Raw genomic sequence first — 12,502 nt, 5'->3', positions numbered from 1 at the left:
AATGGCTTCTTCTATCCCCATGATACAAGCCTCATACTCAGCTTCGTTGTTGGTGACGTCAAACGTCAATCTGGCAGAAAAAGGTATATGAGCACCTTTAGGATTGATCAATACTGCCCCAACACCGTTACCGTTCATATTCACAGCCCCATCAAACATCAATGTCCATTTGTCATCCGGATTCGGTCCTTCCTCGACAAGAGGCTCTTCACAATCTTTCATCTTCAGATACATGATGTCTTCGTCAGGGAATTCAAACATCATAGGCTGATAATCTTCAATCGGTTGCTCGGCGAGGTAGTCTGACAGAATACTACCTTTGATGGCCTTTTGTGACGTGTACTGAATATCATATTCTGTTAGAATCATCTGCCAACGAGCAACGCGTCCGGTGAGAGCCGGTTTCTCAAAGATGTACTTCACTGGATCCATCTTAGAAATCAATAAGGTAGTATGGTTCAACATATACTGCCTCAGTCGGCGAGCAGCCCAGGCCAAAGCACAGCAAGTTTTCTCGAGCAGTGAATATCTTGTTTCACAGTCGGTAAACTTTTTGCTAAGGTAGTATATGGCATGCTCTTTTCGACCAGACTCGTCATGCTGTCCCAATACACACCCCATCGAGTTCTCAGTCACTGACAGGTACATTATCAGAGGTCTCCCTGGAACTGGAGGTATAAGGATTGGAGGTTCCTGTAAATACTCTTTAATCTTGTCGAAAGCTTTCTGACAGTCATCATTCCACTTGATCGCTTGATTCTTTCTTAGCAATTTGAAAATTGGTTCACATGTGGCAGTTAGGTGAGATATGAACCTTGCAATGTAGTTCAATCTCCCTAAAAACCCACGGACTTGCTTTTCCGTTTTCGGTTCAGGCATCTCTTGAATAGCTTTGACTTTTGCTGGATCAACCTCAATCCCTTTCTCACTGACAATGAAGCCTAAAAGCTTCCCTGATCTCACCCCAAACGTACACTTGTTCGGATTCAACCTCAGCTTGAGCTTTCTCAACCGATCAAACAGCTTCTGCAAATTAACCAGGTGCTCCTCTTCTGTCTGCGACTTCGCGATCATATCATCTACGTACACTTCAATTTCTTTGTGCATCATGTCATGAAAAAGAGTCGTCATTGCCCTCTGATAGGTAGCACCAACATTCTTTAGCCCAAATGGCATCACCTTATAGCAGAACGTGCCCCAAGGTGTAATGAATGTCGTCTTTTCCATGTCCTCTGGCGCCATCTTGATCTGATTATATCCAGAGAAACCATCCATGAAAGAGAATACCGAGGATTGAGCCGTATTATCAACCAATACATCAATGTGAGGTAATGGGAAATCATCTTTCGGACTCGCTCTATTCAAATCCCGGTAATCGACACACATTCTGACTTTACCATCCTTCTTCGGCACAGGAACGATGTTGGCCACCCATGGGGGATAACTTGTAACAGCCAAAAAACCCGCATCCCACTGCTTCTGAACCTCTTCCTTGATCTTAGTTGCCATGTCAGGACTCGTTCTACGAAGCTTCTGCTTGACCGAAGGACATCCTTCTCTAAGAGGTAATCGATGCACCACAATGTCTGTATCTAACCCAGGCATATCTTGATATGACCAGGCGAATATCTCCACATATTCTCTCAGCATCTCAATCAGCCTCCTCTTGACAGAGTCCTCTAAAGCAGCCCCAATCTTGATTTCTCTTTTGGCGTCCTCAGTACCCAAATTAACAACCTCCAACTCCTCCTGATGAGGTTGGATGACCCTTTCCTCCTGCTTCAGCAATCTGACCAATTCTGCAGGAAGTTCACAGTCTTCCTCACTCTCCTCTTCAGCTTGGTAGATGGGATTGTCGAAATCATACTGAGCCATAACAGAACTGTTCATAGTGAATGCCATAAGATCGCTTCTGCATGTTTAATGCTTTGTTTTAGAAAAAAAGTTCAATAAAGTCACAAAAAACAAAAACATTGCCATTTTTATTGTTTTGAAAAAAGATGAAAACAAAAAATAGAAAGACAGGGATCACAAAGTTTGATTTCAAAAAATGTCCTTCATTAATGATAATCATTAAAACATGATGAGGCCCTACAATGAATCACTACGCCTTGGGCGGACCGTAGGATTTTCATGCAAAATGAAAAAAAAACAGAAAAATTACTCTGTCAGAAGAGTAACTTGAACCACTTCTTCAGCCGTCCAGTTGTTGATAGACCCCCCTGGTGCACACGGGCGAACCCAGTTGTCCAAATCACAATCACTGTCACAGTCTTCACTACCGGTTGCGGAGACATCGCCATGATTCATCAGCCCAGCGCTGGTAAAGGTACTCGGACCCGCTTGACCATTCTGCTCTGTTTGGAGAGGCTCATAACCAACACCAAATTTGTCTTCTTTGACAGGCAAATCCACCATCTTGCCCCAGCCTTCAGCTTTGCCAGAATCAACAACCTCCTTGGCCTGCTTGTAAGAAGTAATTGAAGCACCTGGCTTCCTCTGCTCAGCGTACGCCACTTTCTCAAGAGCCACAGTCTCAAACGCCTGACATAAGGTTTCGTGGATCTCGCCATCCACCTCAACATATTTGAACGAGGACAGATGACTCACCAGAATCTCTTCTTCACCACACACAGTCACAATCTGACCGTTCCAGACATACTTGAGTTTTTGATGGAGAGTCGACGAGACTGCCCCTGCTGCATGAATCCATGGACGCCCCAATAAACAACTATAGGTGGGCTGGATGTCCATAACATAGAAGATGATATCGAATACCTCAGGACCTATCTTCACAGGCAAGGTAACTTCTCCACACACAGAACGTTTGGAGCCGTCGAAAGCACGAACGATCAGGTCACTGGGAGTAAGCACAAACCCTTCCACATCAATCTTCTTCAGAATCTGCCTAGGCAACACATTCAGCGACGACCCGGTGTCTACCAATACGTGAGACAACACTGCCCCCTTGCACTCCATGGTGATGTGCAAGGCTTTGTTATGGTTTCGCCCTTCAGGCGGTAAGTCCAGGTTGGTGAAACCTACACCATGCCTGGTGCTCACATTGGCCATCACACCCTCCAGTTGATTGACAAAGATCTCCTGAGGCACGTAAGCCAGATTCAACATCTTCAGCAAGGCATTACGGTGTGCCTCAGAGCACAATAACAATGAAAGTATAGAAATCTTGGACGGAGTTTGATTCAACTGATCTACAATCTTGTAGTCACTCTTCTTGATTATCTTCATAAACTCCTCCACGTCCTTCTCAAATGACCCCTCGGGCGCTTCCTTCTGGACAGGTTCTTCCTCAACCACAGCTTGCTTACCCTTTGCTTTGGCGAGAGCCTCAGCATTATTGTCCCTCAAAGGCTGCGGTGCGAACAGACGACCGCTTCTGGTAAAACCTCCTGGACCCCCTACATTATCCACAGCCGGACCAACAGTTGCAGGAACTCTATTCGGTAAACCAATTGTCACTGGAGCTTGATTCACTGGTCTCGTCTGCCTTTCAGCCCTTCTGTAACTGCGGTGAGCATTATCATACTTCCACGGCACGACTCTACTATTCTCAACAGCCCTTCTTCCAGACGCGGCAATAGTAGTTGGAGCACTGATGGTTACAAGCACGGAAATGGTAACTGGGGTACCATTTGTTGCAGGTGCACTAACGACCCTTTGTCCACGTTCTTCAGTTGGTTTAAAGTAAATGGTGATAGTTGACACTGTTCCACGATCTTTTACAGCCCTACTGAATTGCAAACAACCCTCATCCATCATACCCTGGATACCGACCCTTAACTGGTCGCAACCATTCTCAGATTCGGCACAGCCCAAACAATCCTCATCACAGCCCGAGTAGATACCCCCATTCAGCAGACGGCCCTTCACAACTAGCAGAGAAGTTTGAACATCATCAACATTAACAACCAGATCTTCAGCTTCTTTCCCCCTCAATATTGTTCACTCTATGCCCACCATGCTGAGGCATAGGGTTGTTTACGACGTTAGGCACTGGAGCGAAGTTGATTGCCTTGGCATCGATCAAATCTTGGACCTTGTGCTGGAGAGCCCGACACTTCTCAGTATGATGCCCTGGTGCCCCAGAGTGAAAGTCACAACGGACGTTGGCGTCGTACCCAGGAGGCAATACTGTAGGCGGAGCCATTGTACGCAACTCAACCATCCCCAACCTGAGTAGTTCGGGCAGCAGTTCGGCGTACGACATGGGTAGCGAATCAAAACGTCGATCAGGCATCCTTTGTCTGGGCTGATACGGACGTTGCTGTTGTTGTTGTTGTTGCGGTTGTTGAACTCTTTGTTGTTGTTGTTGACGAGGTTGAGGTGCCGGAATGGTTACTGCAGCAGCTTGACGGTATTCAATTCTGTTCTGATCTCTGCGGTGTTGAACAGCATTAGTTTCACCCTCTCTTCGACGAGGTGCCCCAGCAAACGGCTTCTTAGAAGAAGAGGAACCAGCATCTTGGATCTTCCCAGTTTTAATCAAACTCTCAGTCCTCTCTCCACAAATGACAACATCAGAAAAACTACCGAATGGGCAGCTCCCCATCCGGTCCATAAACACACCCTGAAGAGTGCCGATAAACATATCTGTCAACTCCCTCTCCAGCATAGGGGGTTGAACTCTAGCAGCCAGTTCACGCCACCTCTGGGCATACTCCTTGAAGCTCTCATTGGATTTCTGACAAAGACTCTGCAGCTGAGTCCGGCTCGGTGCCATGTCCATGTTGTGTTTGTATTGCCTCAAGAAGGCCTCACCCAGATCCCTCCAACAGCGGATAGAATCTCTCTTCAATTCCATGTACCAGTCCAAAGAAGCCCCAGATAGACTATCTTGGAAAAAATACATCCACATCTTTTCATCATCGGTATACGCAGAGATTTTTCGATAATAAGCCTGCACATGGGTGCGAGGGCAAGAAGTACCGTTGTATTTATCGAAGGACGGTGCTTTGAACTTGTAAGGGATTCTCAAACCTTCCACCAACCCCATATTGGTAACATCAAAACCGAGAGAATTCTGACATTCCATAGCTCTAATTTTCTCAGCAAGGGCATCAACTTTACGATCCCTCTCATTAACCCTTCCCAGAACGTCTTCGTCTTCACTGAGCAGAGAAAACATATCCTCTTGTCTGTCAACAATCGGAGCAGGATTACGGGCCGGGGCACGGACTGCTCTGGCATTAGCGGCATCTGGAGCAATAGGTTGACCGTTGATTCGAATACCCCCCAACTCATCACCTACAGCATAGTTGTTGATGGGTACAGCAGCAGCAACATTGTTATCATTGACCGGGCCTCCCTCTGGCGGAGCATGGTTGACCGGTGGATTTGCAGCCTCTTGTCTCTGAACCATGGCTCGAAGTTCTTCTTGACCTTGTGCAACCCCTTGCATCATATTCATAAACTGGGCCATGTTAGCCTTCATCTCAGCCAACTCTGCTTGAACTTGATCCATACCTCTCTGTTGATTCAGTCTTGTTGAGTAGCGGTGCGGACGTTGATCAGCTATCCTGCCTGAACAGGAACCAAGAGTGAGAAGTCACGACCAAGAACACCTGTTATGCAAAATGATATGAGTATGGTGCTAATGATGCGTATGATGCACATGATATGTTCATTCCTCAGGCATTCAAAGAGCCTGAGTCATCCTCAAAAGATGGCAACCTGCAGCAAGAACAACATAGAAGCACAGAAGCAACATACACAAGAGTGATGAGTACAAGGTGAAACCAACAACCTCATCTATATGAGTAACAGGATCATACAACAAAGTCGACAAAGAAAATCCAAACAATCGGAGTACAACAATGAATCCCATCCAACAAGCCTGGAGGTGATTCTCAACATACATATCAAAGATACAAGCTAAGACAAACGGCCTCCCGGAATGAGAGTCTTCAAGTACTGACACTGGTCTATCAACAGGTCACATTCTGAACATTCTGGCAAAAGAGTGATCTTCCCCTTCAGTTGTCGTCTAAGCTCTACCACTTCTCCTCCAAGGTGGTTCTCTGATGCTTGTCTCAAATCTACTTCCTTCTTCAACTGGACGTCTTTATCTCTGAGTTGCTTCTCCAAGTCTCTGATCTTCTTCTGATAGCTGGCCTCAACTCTCTGCAACCTCAAGCACTCCCGGTGTTCTGCATCTAACATGCTCTCCACCTCCTCGTAGGATCTCTTCTTGCTTCTCAGTCTGCTAGCATCTTCTCCTCGCACTCCTCTGAGTTGATGAGCCAAGTTCAAACTATCAGCTTTGGCTTTGTACAGCTCCATCTGGGTATCTTGCTCCTTCCCTCTCAAACGGCGATTCTCCATCAGGGCTTGCTTGTAGTGCTCCGCAGGCACACTCTCAGCAAGGATCAAAGGTGGTTGCTCTTGCAACGGCTCCATCCTATCGTAGGGTAACAACAAAGTTTCTACTCTCTCCTTGACCCAATCAGTGTAATCAGGCATAGCAACGACAAACTTCTTCCCTAAGACAGATCCATCCTTCACACCAATAGACTTCCACGCTCTCCCTATCTGCTCCAATCTGGCCGGGTCACTCTGCTTCTCAAAATACACACTTTCAGCTACCTCAGCCTCAAGTGGTCTTCCCTTCATCACAAATCCCAACTGGCGGAGAGAAAGAACCGGGTTGTAATTGATGCAACCCCTAGTCCCTACGAGTGGCACATTACGGAATCCTCCACAGCTCATAATGACGTTACGCACATCCATCCGGTAAGATTGCCACCTGATATCATAGGAAGTAAGAGACATAACCCTCTGAGTCCACTTATGCATGCTCTGAGCATCCACAAAAGGTCCACTGACTGGCAAAAGAGACAAGAACCATCTGAGCAAAAGCGGGAGACAACACCTGATAGCCCCACCCTTACCATGCCTACTGTGAATAGCATAGTAAGTGTCAGCTAATAGAGTAGGAGCTGGATTTCCTCCAATGAAAATACTGACTGCAGCATAGTCAACAAAATTGGGCATACTCGGAAACAGGACGATCCCATAGATCATGACGGCCAACTGAGCATGAAAGGCTTCCCAACTTCCCTTCTCTGCTTCTTCTCTAGCTACCCTCAACAGAAACTTCAAAGGCAATCCTACAACATCCCCACTTGACTTCCAACTATCACTGACTTCCTTGATACCCAAATGGAGAGCTCTGGCAACAGCTCTGAAATCAACCTCCTTGGGCACATCCAAGAAAGGAACCTGATACCGGACCGGGACACTCAGCAGAATGGAGTACTCCTCAAGAGTAGGCGCCAACTGATAATCTTGAAAGGTGAAACAATGAAGCTCTGGGTCGTAGAACTGTAGAAGAGTCTGCAACGGCACCGGATCGACTACCATCTTCAACAGTGTCAGAATATCTCCATACTGGTCAACAAACCCCTTCTGGTTACCACTGGTCATAAGGTTGCTCAACTCAATCAGAGACGTCAAAGGTTCACGGTGAAAGCTGTAGGAACAAGTCTTCCGCTTCAACTCTGGGACTGTTGCCATCTCTATCAGTGAACAAGCTCTGGAATGTACCTGAGAAATGATATGCATGCAGGGATTAGTTTTTTTTTCTTTTTCTTTTTTCTTTTTTTTTTCTTTTCTTTTTTTTTTGCGTATTTTTTTTTGAAAATAAACATGCTATGATGCAAATGATGCAGACACGACTGGTTGGCTGTGTCTCTCAGAACACAGGATCAAAGCTTCGGCTTGAACTCGGAACCACATATTCATCTGAAGCCCAAAGTCATATGAGACCCCAAAATTCTGAACCAATAGTCACCAACAGGATCACAAGTCACCAACAAGTCACCAACGAGTCACCAACTGTACCTGTACCTGTAATAATGATCATCCCCTCCCCACTCACGGGTGTCATCTAGGCTAGGGTAAGGTCGAGAGAAACGCAGCATAAATAACCTTTCGCAGAATATCATCATATACACACCCGAAGTATGTAACGATAATATCCCACCAGGGTCTGAACTGCTCGTGATATCAAGGTTCCGCTAAGTGGCGCAATACCACCCGCTTCCCATGAATCACTCTATTCCTAAGTATCCTAGATTTCACTCATGGCCTGGGTATTGGGCCTTTTACCTCATGTAACTCCCACCCCAACAGAGAGAAACAGACAACCAGCCAGGTGAACAGATGAATATGAATGCAAACATTAATGCAAACAATAAATGCAAACAATAAATGGAATGAATGCAATAAAAAACAGCAAACAGCAACCAAAACCCTAACCTAGAGAGCGCTAGGAGAGACTCGCTTAGGGAAGATGGACCAGCACAGGTCAACTTCTCTATTATCCCCAGCAGAGTCGCCAGCTGTCGCATCACGCGAAAAACCGGCGGGAAAACAAGAACAACAGAGCCGCCACCGTGCGTTATTTATCCCAAAAGAGGGAAAGGAAACGCTCAGAGTAAACCTGGAAAGAACATGGTCTCGCGACCAAAGAGAATGGGTTCGGGAGTCGGTTATGCGAAGGGAAGGTATTAGCACCCCTACGCATCCTTCGTACTCGACGGGATCCACGCACAATAGGAAGGAAAATGGTTGCTAAGAATACTGTTCAAACACACACACACTGGCTGAAAGAGACAAAAGAAACTGACTGAAACTGACTCGGCAGGACATCGTATCCTGGGCCTACTTAGTCTATCAGGCATAGACATCAGAGTCGAAGTAGTTCGGACTGGGGAAACGACACATGCTCGCTAGGATATCGCATCCTATGCATACGTATCTTCTCGGACGAGAGAAGAATCAGAGCATTCGTAGCTCGGCTGACACGCACACAAACAAAAACAGGCAAAGGCAAACATGGAGCCTGAATGCCAATCACTGGACTTACATCAGCATCCGAACCAGAACACACACAAAGAGGCAAACGTGGAGCCTGAATGCCAATCACTGGACTTACATCAGCATCCGAACCAACAAACCCACACTGGAACCCAAATGCCACTCGATGGACTTACATCAGCTTCCAAGCACACAACTAGACAAAACAAAGACACAGGCGCCCGGAGAGATCTGCTCATCTCCTGCCTACGTACCTCATCTGGTATGAGGATCAGGGCGACGTAGTTCCCCTACGCAGGGATAAAGGACTAGCCTAACCAGATAACAGAGGGAGACACAACACTAGGGAGACTACGACTCGAGCCTAGATGTTATCATGCAAATCATCCCTAAGTTAAGGTTTCTAGCTAACTGGCACAGGAAGCCAGCCTATCCTAATCATGACTTGCACAGGAAGCAAGCCACACACACACTTAACTTGCACTGGAAGCAAGCCAAGCAGAACCTAACTTGCACAGGAAGCAAGTCTAAACTAACCCTAACTTGCACAGGAAGCAAGTCAAACAAACATACAAGCACAGATAGCACACACTATACACAAGCAAGTGGCTCAAACAAGGGTTAGGTTTTAGTCGAGGGGTCATATCAACCTCAACAAACAAACCTCTGGAACTGGGTAGATGTTGCTCTTAACCTTGCCATTGAGGGGCTAAGGTGAAGCAGATGAAAGGTGAGTGAAGATAAGACTTCACAGCTCTTATCCCTGGCCTGGGAGAGCTTAAGACAAGAATGTGTGGGTTCAGAAAGTGGGAACCCTTCTACACATTTAATACTGACTCAACTGTACCATTGTACAAGATCTTGGGTTTGTATCTGCAATGCATCAACACAGTGGTGTGAGCAAGGCAGATGACACACAGAATAGCAGGGGATAGATTGCATATCCCTTGTGTCTGCCAATGCCTCTTCACTTAGGAGGTCTTTGACTCTATACAAGGACAAAATTAAACATCCACAAACATTGCCTCTTAAGGAGGACTTCAGACAGTTGCCTGGCTAAGTAACAGGCCAGGTCTTCCAGACTACATGAAGATGAGAAATATACCTCAATGCAAATTGCTTATACAAGCAAAGCAAAGCAAAAGTTCACAAGGAACTGAGCAACTAAAGTACCTGAAACCAGTCAAGCACAGTTAGTATACAAGTCAAAGTTAAATCAAAATGAAACAGATATCAACCAGTCAACACAAGCAAGTGAATGTGCAAGGCACAAGGCTCAAGGCATGTGAGCCAAGCCACCTACAAAACAAACAAGTTAATCAATGATATTCAAGCAAGCTCAATCAAAAAGAATTGGTCTCATTGGTCATTTGTTGGTCAACCTGAAAACATGAGCTCAAAGGTGAGTAACAGGACCACTAGGGCAAGCCTAGGGTCAAAAATGAATGAAAAAGTCAAAACAGCAAAGGGCAAGCATCCAAAATCATGTTCAAACAATTAAGAAACACAACCAATTGGGTTCACATTCATATCAATCATCATCATCATTTCACGAACAATTTAGGTCAAAGTGTTGCAAACAGAAGCTCATAGAAGTCAACAGCAAGACTTAACTAGAAAGCAATCTTAAACATTTCCAAAAATCACCAAATAAATCATGACCAATCACAACCCACAGCATGGTAAGCATGTCAAATTTCATCTCATTTGGACAAGTGGAAGGCATTCAATGAAAATCAGAAAGTCAAAGCAATTTTGAACATGCTCAAAGAAGTCAACCAATCATGCATCAACTTGAAAAATTCATAAATCAGGAATGGTGTATGATAAATGAATGGGACTAAAACCATGGCAAAGATGAGGATGTCTAGTTATCTCATGTAAAATTTCATGTCCATCTAATAAAGTATGAGAATTTCACAAATGAAATGGGAACATGTGTCACAAAAAGTCAACATATGACTAAACAGGGGAGAAAATCTCAAACAATTAGGAAATGCCACAAATAATTCCAAGAAAATTCACATGTAAACTAGACATACAAGAGTACATTCATGCAAAAATTCAAACCAATTTGAGTTCAAGAAGCATGGTAATGAAAATCATGAAGTTGGACATCAATGGTGTGACACAAATTGTCACACCCTAATTCAAAAATTCATAACTCACAAACCAGCAATGATAAATTCACAAACTCTACACCAAAATCACCATGAGTGTGTCTAGTTTAAGCACAAAAAATTTGGGAGCCATTGGATAAAGTATCACCATTTCACAAATGTTTTGGCAAGATGTACAAAAATTGGGCACATGAACAAAACCCTAATGCCATTTAAAATCTACTCATCCAAAAAATCAGCAAAAATCATGATAAAAAACTAGGGATCATGATGAGGATGATGAAAAAATTCCCATGAGAATTGGATTTAAAATGAACAAGTTATGATTTTTGCAAGATTGATGATCAAATGAAATAATTTTTGAAATGAAAATGAATTAATATTGAAATTAAATGGTCCGAATGGCATTTGTGTAATTAAGGCAGTCACTAAACCAAACGACTGAGTTTTGGACGTGAGAATGAAATATTCTCATTGGTCAGCATGTCTCTACAGTACCATACACACGTTCACAGTGAACTTTCTGGGCAAAGCTTCAATGGAATTAGGGTTCATACCAAACAGTAACAACATCATCTTCCCAAATCGTGTTTTTTCACAAAAATTCCCAGAAACCAAAATTAAATACACAGAAATGTTCAGCATGGCATGGCAAACAAGAATCCAACAGCAATTTTCATTAAAACACAACCACACTCATGAATCGAGCACAAACATAAATCAACATCAAACTTGTTTTCAGCATAACTTCATGAATACATGGCCATTTTCAAAAATAAAAACATCATGAAGCTCAGCATGGAGAGATCTACACTAAGCATGTATCTATTTGATGAAACAAGGAGGTCGAAATTTTACCAAAATGGAAGTGCAGTATGGATTCAGTTGCTATCTTGTGTTTTTGGCCTGAAACAGATGCTTTAAAAACCTCCTAATGATGAATGGTGAAGATGCTTTGGCTTGAAACAACTTGGTTTGGCTCTAAATCAACTCTGCCATTGATGACACCTTGGAAAAACAGTCCATGAATATGGCTTTACAGCTGCACCTCCATGCTTGCAATGGCTTCCAATATGATTGTGAATGATGGCACAAGCAAGTGTGGCTCGAGCTCTTTGAGGTTTTCTCAAGAAAAATGCCAAAATGCAAAAAATGGATTTTAGAGAATATGAGTTCTTTCTCTTTAGACCAAGTGGCTGCTAGGGTTTGTAAATGACAGAAAATCATCTTTTAATTCTCTGTTTAAAGGTACAAATCAAAGTCCATGAAAAGGTGGGATGTAGTTGTTGAAAAATGTACTTTTTTTCCAATTTTCAAGCAAGTTGGCATGGGTGTATGTACTGCACGAATTTGGTCTTTCAAACATGACACAAACCACATTTCTGAACTATTTCAATTGGCCAAATGGTTTAAAAATGATTATTTTGAAAAGTCAAAATTCAACTCACTTGAAATTAATTAAGGCAAGTTCAAAAAGGCCATTTTGATTGGTGAAGTTTTGGTGAATGATGGTTACATTTTTGGAAAGAGGGGATCAAATGTGA

This window comes from Lathyrus oleraceus, chromosome 5 (genome assembly GCF_024323335.1).
Source record: "Lathyrus oleraceus cultivar Zhongwan6 chromosome 5, CAAS_Psat_ZW6_1.0, whole genome shotgun sequence".
Lineage (NCBI taxonomy): Eukaryota > Viridiplantae > Streptophyta > Magnoliopsida > Fabales > Fabaceae > Lathyrus > Lathyrus oleraceus.
This window is presented reverse-complemented; position numbering follows the sequence as displayed.